The sequence below is a fragment of the Gavialis gangeticus genome, unplaced genomic scaffold (genome assembly GCF_001723915.1).
Source record: "Gavialis gangeticus isolate Ggan-Ray unplaced genomic scaffold, GavGan_comp1, whole genome shotgun sequence".
Lineage (NCBI taxonomy): Eukaryota > Metazoa > Chordata > Crocodylia > Gavialidae > Gavialis > Gavialis gangeticus.
In genome coordinates, this window is record NW_017728995.1 from 21,342,320 (window position 1) to 21,362,027 (window position 19,708).

Consider the following 19,708-nt stretch of genomic DNA (forward strand, 5'->3'; position numbering starts at 1 on the left):
CCCCCCCCCCCGCCCTTCTCCTCCAGTTTTAGAGTTGCTCTTCAGCGCTACTCTTGCTTGCTCCAGCCAGGCTGCAGAGGAGATGGACTGAAATGAATAGCAGCAGCAGCGGGGAGGATCTGGGTTCCTCCATACTGTTCAGTCCCTCCGGGAATAAATGTGGGAAGCCACTCCTGCTGTCACTGCCGTAGGTGAATCCAGTCCTTGTGCAGCCCAGCTGGAGTGGGCAGCAGCAGCTCTGTAGATCCCTTCACCCCCAGACAGCAGAGAAAGCAATCATAGCAGGTAGGGGATAGAGGAAGTGGAGGGGACTGCATGTGACTAAGCATGAAAGGGGTGGGGGATTCTCTTCCACGTTGGGGTCTTTTAAACAAGTCCCCTGAAGCTTCAGCAGCATGGTCCAATCTGAAAAGGAAGAAAAGACCCTTTCTGGCCCTGGAGCCACGCAGCTTCTGTTTAAGTCTTTGGAAATATCACCATTAGATGTTAGCTCTTTTGCATAAACTCCATTTTTTCTTTTGGTATATTATGAAATATAACTGGAGTGGTTTGCAGGTCATCTCATATTTTTGTAACAACAAGAGTTGAAGAATAGGATCAATTTCCTAATAAGTCTCCTTCAATTTAGTCAGAAGTGACCAGTCAGTTGGAAATAGTAATCAATCCTCTGCAGCTCCCCTTTATGACAGTTAATCAGGTTCTCAGAAGAGCTCAGGATCCAACATGCAACTGTCTAGGCATCTAAATGGTGTAACTACTTTTTAAAAATTTGTCTACAGTCATAGTTACTGAGTCTTTTCGAAATTTGGTCTTAATGCGCAATGAATTGTGTTACTGTGATTTGGGATATCTCTAAAACATGTAAAGCTCGTTGTAGCAAAATGAAACAAACTCTTTGACTTAACCTATAAAAATATGCCTACCTTTTGATACATTTGTAGGTGTCAAACTATGTTCCTCAAACCCTTACAGCTTGGCTTTGATGTCAGTGAGTGATATTAAATGTTTCAGAACCTGTTCTTGTTGTTCTTATCCATGTGCTTTGTCCATTTGTATGTTTAGCATCAATATAACAATATTGTGAACAATATAACAAGCATTACAGTAAAATAGTAACTGTTTATTGGAAAGCTTTTCTGTATGCATAGTAGTGTTAGACTGATGTTGTGGCCATGAGGCTAATTTGTTTGTCTGCTACTCCTTGTAATTTCTTCCCCCACTTAGAATTGTGTGCATGTGTGTTTGTGTGGGTTTTTTTGTTTGTTTGTTTAACTGTGCTGTATTGGCTACTCCTGGTCTGACCTGATGACAGTCTCACTGTAAACCAGCTGCATAGTTTGGATAATAAAAGATTTCACCTTAAGAAATCCTTGCGTCATGCATGACTATGCAGTAATTTTAATAGTACGAATATCAAGATATAGATATTTTTACTACATTGTCAATAATACAACTATGGATTTCTATTTGGAACATGGCAATTTAATTGAATTGAATTCCTGGAATCAAAATGGAGTTGGAAGTTGTGGTGTCGCACTTAAATGCTAATGCATTTAAAGTTCTTCAAATGGTTGAATATAAGTCAAAATAATTCAGCATTTTAGACCACCCTGGCCTCAATCTCCAGTATGCTGATGATGCTCACTCAGAAGCAGACCTTCAGGTAATTATCAGCATCTTTACTGAGGCATACAAAAAATGGGACTTAACATTCAGAAACTCTATCAACAAGCTCTTAATGAGCAGTACCCAGCTCTGGTAATTCGAATTCATGGTGAGACTTTGGAGAACATTAAATATTTCTCATACCTTGGAAGGCATCTCTTGCAGAAAGTTGACATTGACAAAGAAATCCAGTGTCACCTCAAATGGGCAAGTGTGTGAAGAGGCCTCCTCCACTGCTTCAGAGAACGAGAAGAAAAACCTGGGAAACTTACCGGACCTACAGGAAATGGCACCCATGCTGGGAATGCCACGGCTGCCAGAACACTGCTTTATCAGTTGTTGGTCCTTCCAGATAGGACATTGGGTACAATAACACCAATTTCTGGTGGAGTGGCCATGCCAGAGGGGAAAGAAGGGCAGACGGAGGAAGCAGGCAAGTTCCACTAACTTAGCCTGAAGTCCCAGCTGTGTGAACCCTGGGGAAGAAAAGAGGAGCAGATCTCAGTCCCAGAACTCAGAGGAGCTTTGACTATGGAGGATATGCTCATCGGTTTTCTCCAATAAGTGGATATGTGAGTGCCGGAAAGGACAAAGCGACCGCAAGCCACTCAGCATGAAAGAAGGTTGTTTCTTTTTTTCTTTTGTTCTTGAGTTGATGTCATATAATAGAAAGAATGCTGACTAATTGATTAGGACCTTGTTGAGTAAGGGGGAGGAACCCCAAGCTGTATTTATAATAGTGGACTGCTGGGGAAGGCAATGACATTGCCTAGCTGCAGTTAGTTTTTTTTTCTTTGAGTTAAGTTGTTCCTATCTGTGAGTCTGTGCCCAGACAAGGATCATCCCCCCAGCCCTCAGGGAAAGGAATCTATACCTGTGATAAAGAAAAAAAGAAAGTGCATAGCATCCTGGGACTTTGGGGACTGCCAAATACTTACCTGGGCTGTGCTGTTCTTTGGTTGCTCCAGTTGCGTTTTGTTTTAGTGATGACCAGACATTTCTCTGAGTCCACTCCATCCCCTTCATCCAGAACTGATGCTGAGAACATTCTAAGCCAAGAAAAAGAACAGAAGAGAAGTAGAACGCCCATTAACAACTGATAGATTTCTGATGGTAACTGAACATCTGGTTAATGTTTGGCTGGAGTGTAAGGGGAGGATGTAGCTGCAGGAGGAGCTTGAAGTGAACTCTCAGCAAGGAGAACACTTCCTGATATTTATAGATTACATCAAGACATGGCAGGCAATAACACGGTAAACATTGCTTTCTGATTCTGTGAGGATAATGAGGCCTACCCCTCATGGCGCAGACCTGCTGGGCACGAAGTCGTTGGGGCCCCTGGCCCTACTCTGCTTCACTGACAAAGTGTAGCCTACAGATGCCTGCTGGAAATGGGTGTTCAAAAATCACAACCTCAGATCCAAAATGAAAGCTCATGATTTATCAAGCAGTTGTGATTCCCACTTACCTGTACAGAGTTGAGACCTGGACAATGTTAAGGAGACACTTCAAGTTGCTGGAAAAGTACCATCAATGCTGCCTGCAGAAGATTCTTCATATCCAGTAGGAAGATAGATGCACCAACATTGGTGTTGTCTCGCAAGCAAACACCACGAGCACTGAGGCAATAATCATCTAACATCAACTTTGCTGGGCCAAGCATGTCATCCAGATGTGTGACTCCAGATTCCCAAAGCAAGTGTTATTCCCCCAGCCCAGTCAAGGTGTATGCTCAAGAGGAGGACAGAGAAAGCACCTCAAGGATGTTTCATAGTTGGTAGGGTTGGAAGGGACCTAAGCAGATCATCAAGTCCGATCCCCTACCATGGGCAAGAAAGGATGCTGGGGTCAAATGACCCTGGCTAGGTGGCTGTCTAGCCTCCTTTTGAAGACCCCCAGGGTAGGTGTGAGCACCACTTCCCTTGGAAGTTGGTTCCAGCTCCTAGCCGCCCTGACTGTGAAGTAGTGTTTCCTGATATCTAGCCTGAATCTACTCTCAATCAACTTATGGTTGTTGTTCCTTGTTACCCCTGGTAGTGCTCGGGGGAACAGGGACTCTCCCATTGCCTGCTGATCCCCCTTGGCAAGTTTATAGGCGGCCACCAGATCCCCTCTCAGCCTTCTCTTGTGGAGGCTGAACAGGTTCAGGCCCCATAGCCTCTCCTCGTGGGGCCTGCCCTGCTGCCCCCTGATCATGCGAGTGGCCCTCCTTTGGACCTTCTCCATGCTGTCCACATCCCTCCTGAACTGCGGCCCCCAGAACTGGATGCAATACTCCAACTGCAGCCTAACCAATGTCGCATAGAGGGGAGGATCACCTCCTTGGACCTGCTTGTGATGCATCTATGGATTCATGACAAGGTGCGGTTAGCCTTCCTGACTGAGTCCCCACATTGGTGGCCCATGTTCATCTTGGAATCAGTAGTGACTCCAAGATCCTTTTCTGCCTCTGTGCTCAAGGCCAACATAAAAAATGCAAAATTGACATCAACTCATGGGAGAAGATTCCCCAGGATCACCCCAAATGGAGGAAGAGTCTACTACAAGGATCTCAGTACTTGAAACCTTAGTATAACAGCAAGAGACATATAAGTGGGAGCAGCAGAAATGGCATGCTGTGGACTGAATCAAGAATCCAGAGCCACCTACCCCGCATAGAAACACATGCCTGAGTTGCAGCAGAAAATGTCAATCCCAGATTGGTCTTGCCAGCCATCTTTGGACCCACAGATCATAACAATCATGGAAGACAATCATCCTCAACTGTGAGGGACTGCCAGTGATGACGAATGAAAAGCATTCAGCATTTTGAAAACAGAGAATGTAGTAATTTAGACTGGTGTGTGCATGAAAATGATATGGCTGAGGAGTCTGATACAGTTGTTGTATATTTCAATTTTTTGGATTCTTTATGACACTTATAAGAGTTATTGCAATCCCTGTAAAAGAATTGTTTCTGTTGGAATGGCATTTGGACAACAGGAGACTAGAGCTTAATATGATTCCAGTAGGGAAGATGAGGCCTTTAATGTTTAAGATGCTTTTTCTTCTTTATTAAAGTGAACAGCTGGACTTGTAATGTCATAAATTAAGCAGGCCTGAACCAAGTCTCTACTTTGATGAAAGATTATTGAGAGAACTTGTAATGCTGAAGGAAATCGTATTGGTTTCTCAGTGCCCAGTGGCCTTTCTTCTGATCCCGCACTCAGCTGATAACATACCATGGTACTAGGCATATTAGTGGTACTGAAGTGCTGGCTTATGGTGAGGCAAAACCAGAATCTTGACGGGGGGGGGAGGGGTTGTTGATTTTTAAATAGAAATATTGGCTTTGATTTCTTGACCAAGTTTATATTCTACCTACCAAAAGTCTGCATCCAGTTCAGCTGGATAGGATATTCTTTCTAATCACATAAGCTTGATGTTCACTTTAATTAGTTGTCTTGTTCTAATAAGGGAGTGATTAATTTTCAGTCACAGGTGTTTTCCATGCACTGTAGTGGAAAGCCTTTTTGGGATGAAAGTATGAATATAGCATACTGTGGTTCTCATTATAGGAAGGTTAATTCAGACTAACAAAAAGCCATCAGAGTAGCCTCACATTGAGGTAATTCCTTACTCTAGTATATAGGTTTGACTGAATAGGAAATTTATATTGAAGTGTGTCAGAGGTCTGATCCCAAATTTAGTTGTAATAATTGTTGTTTTCTAGTTTTTGCACCTTCTAGAATTGTTCCATGTGTTGGTAGTGTTGGGGTTATGTTGTTTCCGTGACGGTCCCTGAAATGGGTGAGATGCAAGAGTGCTTGTGGGTCGTATCTTTTATTGGATCAATGGCGTGGTTGGGTTAGACATAGGCAACCTTTCAGAGGCCTGAGGAAGGATACTGTGATACCCAAAAACTTGCTTGTGTCCCTCCCAGCCATGCAGCTGGTCCAATAAAAGTTATCATCCACAAGAACTCGTGCCTTTCTCCATGTTTTTTTGTCACTTTTAGTCAGGATTATATTCTGCAGCCCTTCACCAAGCAAAGCTTTTTAAAAAAAAAATCAATGAGTTTTTTGCCTGATGAAGGACTTCAGTTTTCAGCTTTTAACATTTTGAAGTTGCCACATTTTATTTACCTTCACTGTGTTGTACAGAGCTCTTATAAACTGGGTGTCTGATGGATGTGAAGTTACCTTTCGCTGCTGTTTATATTATAGTAAGATGGAAGATTTGGTCCTGGACAATAACAGATGTCTAAGCAAAACCTGGCTGTACAATATTTCCTTTAGAATGGTGTCTTATGGCCATTTTCAATGATGTAAGGAGTTTGAGGGCATTATTTTGAATTTACAACTCTCTACTGTCAAGTAGAAGGTACTGTTAAAATAAGGGATTTTTGTTACCCTTTCAAAAACATCATAATAATAACAACTTGCCTCCTTGTCATGAGTTTGTGAATTGGTTTTGCATGCTTTCGTCACATTGTGATTGGATTCATCTAATTTTGTGTTTGCAGCTTTGCCAGCAGTGCCATTGCAGAAATTGTAACATGTTTGAATTGCGGCAGTAACAATGATCTGTGGTTCCCTTGGGTAGAGCAAATCTCACAAATAAAATGAAGTCTCATTTTATTTTCTCCTGACTTTGCAATGACTCAATGTTAAACCAGGCTCCAAAAAAGGACAGAAGCTGCGTTCAGATAATATTTAGTCTGACTGGATCCTGTCTTCATAAATGTATTTAAGACCACATTACCCTTTCTACAGCTGGTTTACGCTTTATGAAATGTCTGCGAGAACCCCTTTAGAAATATTTCCTCTAAGATGGAAGGAGGTTTTCCCTCACTCTCTGGACTAGGCTATGTGCTGAAACCCTCCAGATTTCGTGGGGATTTATTGGGGGGAGCCCTTTGAGCCCTTGCCATTCTAGGTAGTCTGGGCTATCTACCTAGCATTGCAGCTCCAATACAACTGCACTTCCAGAGAGTTGGCGGTTCTAGAACCCTGGAAAGATGATTAAGCCCTAGGGTCTCCACATGGCCCAGAGTACTTTCCTACATGGGCAACCTCTAAAGGGTCCAGGAAACAGGTTGCTACAATGTCAGCTTAAGTTTCTTATATGAAGGAAGAGCAGACCTTCAAGCAGGAGAAATGTTGGTCAGGGACATGAATGCTTTTCCTTAACTTGGTGATTTTTAGATGACTTAGGCTCAGTAAACCTTATGTTAGAGTCAGGTTGCCCTCTGAAAATGTCAGCTCTAGCTGTCACTTGTTTTATCAGCCATGGAGAAGTACTAGAGCAATTGTTTTGTTGCAGGGAACTCGGAAAGACCACAAGAAGTCAGACTGGTTTTGATACTATGGATTCCTGTTTGAAAACCCTGGGTTTATTTTGTGAATCCTGTAGGGGTTTGCACATAACACCCTGGTTGAGAATCTCAGCCTTATCTAGTAACTCTTTCACTTTTTGCCCTTGGCCATTCCATGGTCTTGAACCTGGGGTCTTGGCCTGCCTCTTTCCCGTTCCCATCTGTGCCCCTGATTTAGAAGGGGAAGTATCTGGGCAGCAAGGAGCAACTTTTGTACTTAGGCTGCTGTACTCTTGGATTGTGCTTCTACTGACTGATGGATTTCCTGGATGCCTTGCCTGGCTGGCCTCATAATCTCATGCTCTGCCTGACTCTCTGGATCTCCAACTCAGTTTCCCAGGCACATCTCTTTACTTCTCATTTCCTGTCTTCTCCTGAGGTGTGACCACCAGACCTGGCCACTTATGGCACAGCACGACATTCTTAACACAACAACAGTACTATGAAAAATCAATATGGGCAGTGTAGGGTATAAATAATTGATTGCTAAATATACTAAGATGGGATACTGTGACAGCTGTGTCTCTTCGGGGTCTGTCCACTAGTGGCCCCGCCCACCAGTTATGGGCCAACCATCCACCTCCTCTCCTGCCATGCCTTGTTGTTACTTGCTTAATCAGAGGATGTTAAGCAGGAGGCTGCCCATTTTCTGCCCCGATGCCAAGGTGCGCTATCTGTGGCTCCTTTTCTCCCCTTATACCGCAGCCCACGCATCACTGATGTACCAGGTGTTGTTTGCTCAGTCTCGCTCTCTGCGCTCCCTGGCGCTCGGGCTTTCTGTAGCCTTGTCTCACAACTGCACCCCCTCTGGGGCTCATCAATCATCACTCCCTCTGCTCTGGGGCTTCTCTCAGCCTTGGGGCTTAGGGGCTGTAGCCGTGCCTAGCCCCTTCCTTGGCACCGGGGTGCATGTACCCAAAAACGCTGTGCCCTCTCTGGCGCCGGGGTTAGTGCACTCAAAACGCTGCGCCCTTTCTGGCGCCGGGGTCCCCACGCTACCGTGGAGCCCCTATGAGGCCTCTTCCAACCCCTAATAGCCTCACCTGGTCCTCTGGTCTAAACAGAGAACACAAAAGCACAAGCCCCTGGGCTATAACATAAAATCTATGCCATCTAGCTGAACAACATTCAATCCCTACCTGGGAATTCTCTGCCCCATAACAGCAGTCAGGCTTCTTCTCGCTGTTTGCTCTGGCAGAGCTCCTTCTCCCTTAACTGCCGGCAGGGAACTCCCTGCCTGGCCTCGGCCTGGGGTTATATGGGAACCAGGCCCTGCCCTTTCCAGTCAGCTGACTCCCACTGGTTACCCTGGCAACCCACAGCTGGATTCCTTACTTATCGCTCCACAAGTAGCAGGCACCTCAGTGCCTATGTAAGAAGGTATCTGTAGCAGGGCAAGATTAGAGATGCAACATAGTATAAAGGGTACAACCTAATCTCTGCCCTTTTTGTGCCTAGAAAATCTTAGCAGATCTGTCCTATATACAGTAACCTGTGCTGGGGTTAGTTGGGTACCATGTAAACCAAATTGCGCACAATGCTATTTACCGCCACTGATAGATAAACCTTTATATCTCTGTGTGTGTGTGTGTGTGTGTGTGTGTGTGTTTATGTTTGTTAAATGTTGTATGCAATTACTGAAGTAGCTATCTCAGCAGTTAAATTAGTTGATATCTGGAATTTCATGCATATAAGCTATAATATCTTTGAGATAGGAAATGTGTTTAATTGTATTTTTTTAAGGAGGTACAACCTTCAAAGCCTGAAACACCAGCTGCAGTTAACACCAGTTCTTAGCCGGGTTGGCAAGAGGGCTGGAAGGCCATCTGCAGCTGGTAAGTAGTAAATGAGGCTTTGTATAGACATTACAGACAGAAGTTCAGTGGGGTTAGATTGAGTTAAAAATGGCTGCCTGGTCTAACTTGGTAATTAGGTGCTTGGAGCCTGAGCTAGGAAAAATCAGGGGAGGGGGTGGGTGGGATGGTGGGGGGCTAGCAGGGTCTGCAGGGGGGAGAGGCTTGGAAGGATCGGGGGGCTTGCGGGGACTGCAGGGTGTTGGTGAGCCTGGGTTGCCCTTTTAGGGTCTGAAGAATGATCTGGAGGATTTGGTTTATCTGTTTTTGTCCCCTTGTTTTGCACACATTTTTGTTTTATTGCTTTGTTTCTGTGGGCACAACTTTGACCCACGAAAAAATAAACTGTGTGGAAACCCAGAACACCTGGCCTAGAGAAGGAAGCTTACACATGGATATGCATTTCCCAGCACCATGGTCCCCCAGCTTTCATTTGGAATAGCTGATGGCTGCTGAAATAATCCCTTCATTTTGCTAGGACCTGTAACTGCAGGCATTGCTTATGTCATTTAAATGCAGAACTGTTTGCTGCGCATGTTCTAGGAAAATGACATAATTTGTGTCAAATTGTCACAGATCTGAAGTCAGCGTGATTATTTTCACTGATCGTCAAGCCGTAATTATTTTTACTTCTTTCTTTAGACTTTAGCATACAGACTTACTCCTTAGCTTGGAGTTAAAGCTTGCAAGGTGCTCTTTCTGTCTAAACAAACCCAAACCTGTTTTATTAAACCACACAATGTATCTAAAATCTGGTAAAGCACATCTCTTGTCTCCCTGCCATTCCCTCCATCAGTTAAAAATGGTTGGACATATTTTATGTCATTTGCTTGAAGGTCAGGAGCTTGTAAGCCATGTTTCAGCCTAGAGTAAATTCCTGCAGCCAAGTTATACCCATGAAAAAAGTTTATAGTAGAAACATTTGACAGGCCTTGAATGTCGTAGTGCCAGCGGGTGCTGCTGTAATAACGTCCTTAATGATTTGTGCCTTGATTATGTTTCTTTAGTCCTCCACCAGTATATACCTGATGTTTTTTCTGAGATCAGCCCCTAAATAATGGATGCAATCTTTTGCTAACAAACTTGCTTTAGTTTTCTCTCTGGCTGCATAACTGTAAAAGTATAAAAGATTTATTGTCCTCTTACTATTATTTCACACCAGTGTTAAATATCCTTTTTTTCCCCCTTTCACTTACAAAGAAATTATTTTTTTAATAAATGTTTACAAATGTGATTCATTTTTCTTTAAAAGTTTTCAAAATTTAACTTCTCTTTTACAAAATATTTTGACAGATTACGGTGAAAAGGCCTATATAACAATCAATACCTTAACCCATTCACTTTTTTTAGTTCTTATATTAATTATGTATATTTTAAATATTTACCACCCAGTAACATTTTATTTCTAAAATGCAAACAGGCATGTTCTCCTAAGCCTGGGACACGTGGCCTACAATTAATTAGTCTTTTGGTTTGTTTTTTTTAATTTGATCAACAAGTCCAGTTAAGGGTTGGATTGCTTCCTCATTGAAGGTAATTTAATTTCAAATTGCAGCAGTTTAGTGGCATATGCTATGAAAACTCTGTATGAAAATAATCTTCATGAAAAAGGTTTTGTGCCAAGATACAAGTATATGTCTTAAAAGCATAAATTATTTTGATGTAATAACAACACTTAAATTCTGCTGTATGCACTTATTTTGTTTTTTGTTTTGGGGTTGTTTGTTTGTTTTTATTTTGTTTTAAAGAGCTAATGTCTCATCCAGCTATCAAATATTATACCTGTGTGTTAAACCGTTTATTTTCAAATCATATATTAACCTGTGGTAAAGTGCCTTCATTTGATGTGCAGTTTATTAGAAATGTATAGTAATGAATTAATTGTGTTTGTTTTATTTTGGTCTGAGATCAGTTGTTAGCAATCCTTTGACATAAGCTAGTAATAATGGGTGTAGAAATGTCAGTCTCAGTCAAACTAATGTGATTTTGATGAACCCCTCTGGATACAGTGCATTATTCACTGATGCTCTTTTACTTGCTTATCTAACTGGGTTTGCATGGTATGGTGTTCCAAATATTGGCCTACTGAAAACCACCTGCATCTGCTGAGGTATTCAGACAAAAAAACTCTGGATGCTGGCCAGGTTTATGAAGTGCTTCTGCCCATTGCTTACGTGTTTGACAGTAACATCTGGTAACCCAGATGCTGAATTGTAGAGAGCCATAATTATTTTGAGAGGAGGGAGAAGTTGTCACACATGGTTATTATCATGCTACTATTACAGGTATTAGAATCAAGGAGATCATTTTGTTCTTTGCTGACAGCATATGTTTTTCTCAACTTTGGAGATGAGGTATCTGGGTGCTGTGTAAAATGCAGATTCAAATTTATCTTTTAAAGTTGTTTGAAGGTTAAAAAAAAAGAGCATAAGAATGCAAATGGGAAATGTTTAGTTTTCTCCAAATACTAACTTGATCGTTTCTGCGGTTGCTGCCAAAATATGTGGGGTAGTCTATTATAAGTGAAAGCTGATGACAACAGCCTCTGCTGGTTCCACACTATGTCCTGGAGCCACTCATAAATAAGACTGTCGGATTTTGTACCAGTGAAAGGAAAGTGCCTCAGCTCTGCTTATCTCAGCTGTTAAAGACCTCTATTTTTCCCCCTATGTCAGATTCAGACAGAGTATTATTAGAAAGAATATGACAGGTGTGATTTTTGTGTGCATGTGTATTTGCAGGGGTATTACAGAACAAATATTTTGACTGTGCTAATATAATAATTCATGGTGGTTTTCTAATGATAAATGGCTGTGTTAATATCAAGAATCTGCATCTGGGTTTCATAATGAAAGCCTTTCACTGAACAATAACACCTGATATTTGTAGTGTCTGTATTTGTTTCTAATAAATATTAGAATTTGGAAAGCAGACTCTGCTTTTGGAGATCTGCATGGCAGAAATGAGCATCCTGTTGTGAAATTTCTTGCGCTTGACATGATACTGAGGAATCACGTTTTGCGTTTTACGAGGGCATAACTATTTATACATTCTAAGGGAACGTAGCAATTCTTTTTGCCACAACAGAGCGTGACGTGGAATCCAGATGTCTTAGATCCCTGAACTTGGCTTCACCCAAAATCTCTCTCTCCTACGTCTACATCCAATCTTGTAGCAAAGGATTCATTTGAGTAACTACCTATGCGGTTGGCTTTTCCTTGAGAGAGAACTGGCTACATGTCATCTTCTGAGGTGTCAAAAATTGGCTTCAGCTGGAGTCAAAACACTGGATTTGGTATCCTTTCGCTGATGTCCTTTGCTCAAGGTCATACAGAGTGCTTGATTTAGTTTTAGAAAGGATCTGGCCACAGGGGAAATCATCTTTTTGGATTTTGCAGTGTGGCACATGATCTGGCTTCTGCAGTTGTAGGGCATCTTACCTCATCAGTTCATGCCCAGTGTAAGGGCTTTGGGCACTCGTGGCATTTTAACTTGTCTTGATCTTTGTCTGGGATAAACAGCTGGTTTCTTGATGACTGAAAAGCTTTAGTCTAACTAGAGCCTTGATGCTTAAATGGGCATATATAGTCTGAGAGATACAGACTAGGTTAGACAATTTAATAGTCCCTTCTTGCCTTAAATATTTTGAAATTATGAACAGTTCCCTTGCATTCATAAGCAGACAAAACAGGTGTTGTGTCCCCTTCTGACAGGTGCTGGGTGATGTGAATCATAACACTGATCCTTAGTAGTGAATCTTCAAACGTAGATTGTTTGCAAAACTGTTCACTGAGCATATTCAAGGTTTGCCATATTTCTTGGTTTTCAACTGAGCAAAGATCACATTGCTTTGTTTCTGTTGTGTAATTTGTACATGATTCCTCTGAGACTCTGATTTCTGGTGCAAATATGTACATTTATCCATTAATATTCTAGTATTCCTTGAAAAAACGTAATTTATCTGCAAGCATTTCTGCCATCAAGGTTCCTACTAGAATATTAGAGAAATGCAAATACAAGAGGCATGAACTATCAGTGCATTCATTTTTAAAAACTGAATGACTATGCACTACTACTTGAAGGCAACAGTGAAGTCAGATGCAATTGAAAGGAAAGAGGAAACAAAGAGCAATTGATTAAAATATATATAACATAAACCTTTTCCCTATCATATGGTTTTGTCTCTGTTTGATACTGTTGTCTGGGTACAGTACTCTATCTAATGTAGATGATGTGTGTGTGTGTGTGTGTGTGTGTATGTATATGTGTGTATATATATATATATTTTAAGCAAAGGGAAAGTAATCTGTATATGAAGAATTTTATAATGTTTACAATAAAAATTGGTGGGGAGAAGAAATATGATATTTAATCACTTAACTGTACTAGTGAACATGTTGCAAGTAGGAGGTTGTTTTGGACAGAGAATTTTCTTCCCCTACCGTTATGCAGTACACTTTGTGTGGGTGGGCTGGTTTTTACCCCGATATATCTGTATTTCATTGGTTTTGTAATATGTATAATGTACAAAGGTCTTTGTCTTTTAAAATGAAAAATGCCATGTAAATATGTAATAACATTGAACTTGTTTGTCCTCTTACACTGCTGTAAGCGAATTGCACTTGTGTTGAAATAAATTAACGTGAGATGAGGATTAGGAACACCATTTACATCTGTATGGTTTCTAGAACTGTATTATTTTCTTTCCTGTAACTTTTACACCTCCTTTCATCATGTGCAAAAGTTAAAGCATAATATTTTTCACCCTGCAGAGGGGTTGTCCAACATTAAGCACAGTATGATTTGCAGGGAATGAATCTCATCTATGTATTTTAACAAACTGGAAATTAAAAGGAAACACTAAAATCAGATTATAATTCAGGCTATATATTTATCTCAGGGCTGAAGCTGATGGGGAAGGGTTAGAGGTCTATAAAATCATGAAGGATGTGAGCAAAGTGTATATAGAACTGTTGTTCACCAAGTCCCAGAATTCTAGAAGCAGGGGTCACAGACTGAGTGGGTATGCAGGAGATGGCTTTTAAAACTAACAAAGTACATTTTTATGCACTGCACAGTTAACTTGTGGAACTCATGATCACAGGTTTTAAAGTCAGATAGCACAGCGAGGCTGAGAAAAGGAATGGACAAATTCATGGATGATAGATGGTTAATAGCTATTAAGTAGAACAATTAGGGTATCCTAAAACCAATGATGGTGGATGCCAGGGAGGGTATGACAGGGGATAGATCACTGTAGATATACCCTGTTCTCATGCGCTCTCTCTCTGAAGAATCCACTCCTGCCACTGTTGGAGATGAGATATTTGGGTAAATAGATCATTGGTCTGACCCAGTATGGCACTTCTTGACTAAGTATAGACAGTCAGAAAGTCTGAGGCTGAATTGATTTAATCTTCACAGGTTAGTTTAAACTGTGTAGACTGAACTGGTAAGCAAGTGAACAGGCATTCACTTTTGATTCTGGAAGTACAGCCACGCCTGCAGTAGCCCAGGCTAGAAGCTGGGAGGTTCTGGAGCACACCTCCCTGCTCACTGGAAATGAGAATTTGGACCAAAGCTAGCTTGCCCATCCTGGAGGGAGGGGTTTGTGCGAGAGGTGCAAAGCATCTGGGGATGCTGAGGACTGTGAGTTAACTGGGCTCTGGAGGGGATCTGGGACAGAAGTTCAATAAACTGGTTTAACCTAAATCAGTTGAAGTCTGATACTACATCCATCCAGGTTTATCTTAAATCGGTTTCTCGTATTTTAAAAGTGGTTTATGTACACTGAACTTCTGGAGTGTTACAGATTTCAACCGATTTCCAATCCCTTATACCAGTAGGGACAGAGCACTGTCACCCACCATCCCACATTGCTGCCTCCCAGGAGTGCCGGGGGGGAGGGAGGCAAGCTTGCCCCTCCATCCCCCTCTGCCAGCACCCTGCACTGCTGCTGCCTCCAGTGCCGCTGGCCTCGTCCCCCCCCACTCCATCCCCTCCATCATGACAGTGCTCCATTGCCTGCTAGCAGCAGGGCCTGGGGGAGGGTGGGGAAGGCCAGCATTGCCTGCTCCACCCCCTCTGTCCCTACCGTCATGGCAGTGCTCTGCACTCTGGTTGTTTTACTAACCAGAGTGATGCAAGAGTGTTACAGACAGACAGACAGATGGCCTAAGTCCTTTATTGTATAAGAATTTCTGTCCCTAGTCCTCATATTTACAATCTTTCTCTCCCATATCTTCATCTGAATTATATGCACTGCTTACTGGTAATATTAAAACTCTTGCATAGGTGGATAAAATGTATTATTAATCTGTATTAAATTAAGTTTATTGTTATTACTGATTTAATTTTACTCCTTTTCTGTGTTTCTTTTTCATTTGGATGTTACAGTTAAGATGCACATCTTACTTACCTTGAAGGCTGTGCAGAAAGGAATTCCAAAATTATGATTTTAAAGAATCCTTCACCTAATTATCAGAGAACTTTTTTGTTTCGTTTTTGTGTTTTATCAACTTTTATGTCATTAACAGTAGCCTAAAAAAACCCCAGGTGAATTAGTACAATACTGAATTGTCTTTAAAGAAAGGCAAGTAAATTGTAGAAAATTAAAGATACTTTTTTTAACCTGATAGACATGAGAAAAACACTACATCAAGCCTAGTGACTAACTTCCCTTTCTTCCACTGTCAGTCTCTGCTGGCCTACAAAAGTAACAGAACTGGCAACCGATATGTGATATATGTATGCATGTGATTAAAATGATAAGAACTGTGATTGGAATTCTAATATATCATCTAATCAATTATTCTGAGATACAGAGAAAAAGCTAACGGGATATTTCCATGCCAAGTCCAAAACCAAAATTATCAAAATGATATCCATGTCTATCAACGGTCTTGTCTTGTCACTGGCATGGTATCTTACATGCAGTTCCCAGGCTGAAAGTACCAGGAATTCAGATACCACCCTTAAAGCTCACTTGATTTAAAACCTTTGACAAAGTAGGAAGAGGTAATGTAGAACAGAAGAGTTGTTTTTGTTCTGCAAGCCACATAAAAAAGGATGAAGAAAGTGTTAAAAGAATAGCAGTAGCATACAGAGGCCTCATATAGACATTCAGTTTCTTCTGGGGGAGTTACTGCATACAGATGTTCAGCTTCTTTCTCCCAGAGTAACATAGCTGGTCCATGAGAAAAATAACCTGAGAACAACCAAGGTTAAATTACTCCCAGGAGAGTTTTTCTTGGGAGAGCAAATGTCTATATACGCTGTGTCCCCCATAATCCTACAGCATCTCCATCCCACCTCATACCACCTCCCCTCTAGGAAACGGTGTGTCGCTTGCCATAGTTTGTGGTAAAGGGCATAATAATCTTCTGGTGCTCTACTGTTCATTTTAGCCGTTTTTCTGGAACGTTAATATTATTCCTATTAACTTATAGTATCTACTGCTTTATTTTCTATCTACTACAGGCATGTTGAACTCATTTGACCTCACAGGCTGGATCTGGCTTTTGGGGCTCCTTGCAGGGTGGCAGCTGGTGTACATGGCTGCAGAACCCACGGGCTGCACACAGCTGCCACTTGCTCCCTTTTTCCTGCTGCTGATTTTAGTCAGCACAATGACTCCAGATGTTGAATTTCTTGGTGGCCAACAGGGCAAGGCAACAAGCGGCAGTAGCATCTATTCCCTTGGTTCTGGAGCTGTACTATAACAGCAGCTTCAGCAGTTGCGCCAATAAGCCTCACAGGCCACATGTGGTTTCTGGGTGCCAGTTGGACAACCCTAATCTACTGCATAGTGGGCCAAACCTTGCTTTCAGTTAATCAAGTGGAGCTGCTCTGGATTTGTTCTGATGTCACTTGGAAGCACAATTTAGCCAACAGTGCTTTGTGGCTATCTGATTTCTACTATAAGTGCTGGTACTCCTGAACTGTATGTAAAGTGACTCATATTATTAAGGTATTTTATTTTATTTTATTTTATTTTATTTCATCCCTAGTGCACAAGTTCTTTGCCATTCTAGGGAATTAGATTTTAAAAAAAAATATTGTGGGTATATTTTGCATAAATGGCTGCACTTGTTATTTCTGGCCTACCGCTTTTAGATTACTTAGTCTTTGGGTATGTAACTTAAAAGTTAGTTATTTTCACACAGGGGAAGAGGAACTTGATGAATCACAAATGTGCATGAATCACTTTAGTTGGAAGTACTAGTGGAATAGTGTGCAAAACCACCTGTGCGATTGATGTAGAAACTTTGCTTTGAATGAAAGCTTCTTACCTGACTCCTTGCGAGAAAAGTGTGGCTTCACTGATACCCCATCTACATGTTACATTAAGGCATGATTAACCAGGTAATGGAGTGATAAAAAGAGGAATACGTTACAAAAATATGTCGAATAATTTTGTAGCTGCTTCCTGTCATGACAATTGATGTGTGGCCAGTGGCCCCTGTGGCTGGGAGCCATGTCAGTTGATTGGAGCTCCCAGCTGGCAGGGGGGGAGGGGGGTGGGGGAGAGAGGAAATCAGGTGCACTCCAGAACCTGGGAGCTCTCAGCTGTGGGTGCCCTGTGCACCCCTGCAGCTCGGAGACTGCAGCTGCTGTGACCTCTCAGCTGTGAAGGGGGTGTGGAGTACTCCCATGGCTGGGAGATCACATAGCAACTGCAGTCTCCCAGTGGCGGGGGGCATAGGGGGAGTCACATGTGTTGTCCCCGTAGCTGCTAGCTCCGTCAAGTGAGTGGGCTCCCAGCTGGGGGGTGGAGGGAAGGATGGGGAGCATTTGCTTCGTGCTGAAACAGTAGTAACCTGATCCTTATTGTACCAGCAGTAAGGTATGATGGGATCTGATTCATGATCCTACAATTATGGCTCTTGCCATGTGTGTGTGGCATGGCAGGAGGCATGATTGTGTGGATCGCGCATTAGATCCCATTTTGTCTTTACCTGCACATGGTGAAGGGCCTTCAAGGTTTATAAACAAACAAAAACCACAGCAGTATTCCCACTAAATAAATACTATTTATTTACTATATATTGCCATGCAGTAGGACGTGTTGTACTTCTGTGTGGGTGTGGATATAGCGTACGTAGTTTGACCAGGTTTAAAGTAGTTTTGATTGCTTATTATTTTGCGTGTTATTTCACTGTGGTAGATGCTGTAAAAAGAAGTTTATGTCTGTAAGGGAAACATATTAGTTTTTAATAAGGGAGTAATAAATTGCACTATATCTCGCTGGACTATATGTTTACTCCATTGTGGGGGTTACAGGTACCATGCTATTTATTCATGGCATTATGAATTGCTTTGTTAATCCTTCTTTGGGCAATGCAGATACAAATATGGCCTTCATCATGCAAAGACATCCCTAGTGTGCAAATTCTTTGCCATTCAGCACAAGTGAGAATGAGGACAAGAAGGTTAGCCTCTCGGGGCAGTGAGTTTCCTGCATTACATGGAAGTGGACCTTGCTCTCCTTGTACAACCACAATCTGATCCTCAGCTGTTTTGAGTGGGTATTTTGTCACCGCCCTGATAGCAGCAGGGCAAGGTTTCTTGCTGCCTTATTGTAGATTTGTAGCGTAAAAGAGGGGCAACTGAACATACAGATTTGCCCCAAGTTTCCCTTATAGGGTCTAAACAACTCCAGAATTTACTAATCTCATGTATACTGTCACTTAAACACTCTTAGCAGCTTCAGAAGTAGCACCTCAGTGATGTACCATGGGTCTCCGGCACCCAGGGGCCAATACTTGCATTTGTATCCCCCGCTCACTCTTGTCCTTCTCGTAGCAATACTTAAAGTCGCGCGATAAGGTTTCATTGCCAATCTTTCTACCCATTTGGGAGCAGAGGAGGTGCTGGCTTTTCGTGAGGAAGATTTATTTGAAGATCAATATTTGCTTGAGCTGAGAATTCCTGTCTTATGTGCAGGTGGCTCAGAAGGCTTCTAATTTAAGCCTCAATATAGTTCTATTTCATGAGTTTGGCATGCTTTAGTCATGTTTTACACTGAAGTCACAGGCTGCAGCTACTGTCTTTGTGGTTAAATCTACAAGCCGCTGGAATTGTTCTTGGCCGCAGGAGTCTCTTGGCATCTCACAAGACAAACTGTAATTTAGTTAGGGCCAACTTTCATGGGCTTGCTGGCTCCAGTGGCCAGACTATACCCCTTATAGTGCCATTTATGGTCTTATTTTTCTAATGTCCCTATTTTGTAACTTCCAAACTGTTTGCATTCCTCATAATCATTCCCTTGTTTCATACACTGCCAGTGTAGAAGTTTCCCAAAGTGAGTCATTATGTAGGTTCAACTTGACTTTGATCTTTACTGTTTTATTGTTCTGTTACGGGTTGCATAGGAATGGATGTCATTAGACACATTTTGTGACTTTGTGTTATAGCTCTTTGATGCAACAAGCTTAAGCAATTTAGCGTTGTTTTCAGCCCTCTGCCTAACAGTTGCTTGCTTGATGGAGAGGTTATGTCCAGCTTTATGCCCTTACTTGTAGCATTTTATCACCTTGTTCTTGTTTGGAATGTAAGAAAACACTCTGGGCCACCTTCTAGATTTGGATGCCACTGTGTAATCATGGTGTGGTTATATCCATCAAGTGTGAGCAGAATTTACCTCATTTTTACATCTCTGGCAGTGTTGTTAATTCTCTGTTGGTCACTTTAACACTGAATTTTATGCTGTGTTCCTACAATAGGTCCAACTACTGTGCAGGTTAGCCTGTTAGCACTCCCAGGGTACAGGTTTCTTGAGCTAACTCCAAGTACCTCCTGACCTTCTTCCTGCTTTATCCCCTTAAAATAAAAT

General features: G+C 41.9%; 1 protein-coding gene and 1 long non-coding RNA gene across 3 annotated transcripts in view; one reads left to right on the forward strand and one right to left on the reverse strand.

Annotated features, from left to right (window-relative positions):
• The window catches only part of LOC109287998, a 9,246-nt gene extending 2,195 nt beyond the window's left edge, over window positions 1–7,051 (reverse strand). The window contains exons 1-2 of the long non-coding RNA XR_002095042.1: window positions 6,948–7,051; window positions 6,622–6,623 (exon numbers count right to left, since the gene is read on the reverse strand). This is a non-coding gene — a long non-coding RNA (uncharacterized LOC109287998). The remainder of the gene's footprint in view (window positions 1–6,621; window positions 6,624–6,947) is intronic.
• Window positions 1–19,708, forward strand: part of NAALADL2 (N-acetylated alpha-linked acidic dipeptidase like 2) — a 989,869-nt gene that overhangs the window by 297,837 nt on the left and 672,324 nt on the right. The gene's annotated exons all lie outside the window — the stretch shown is intronic.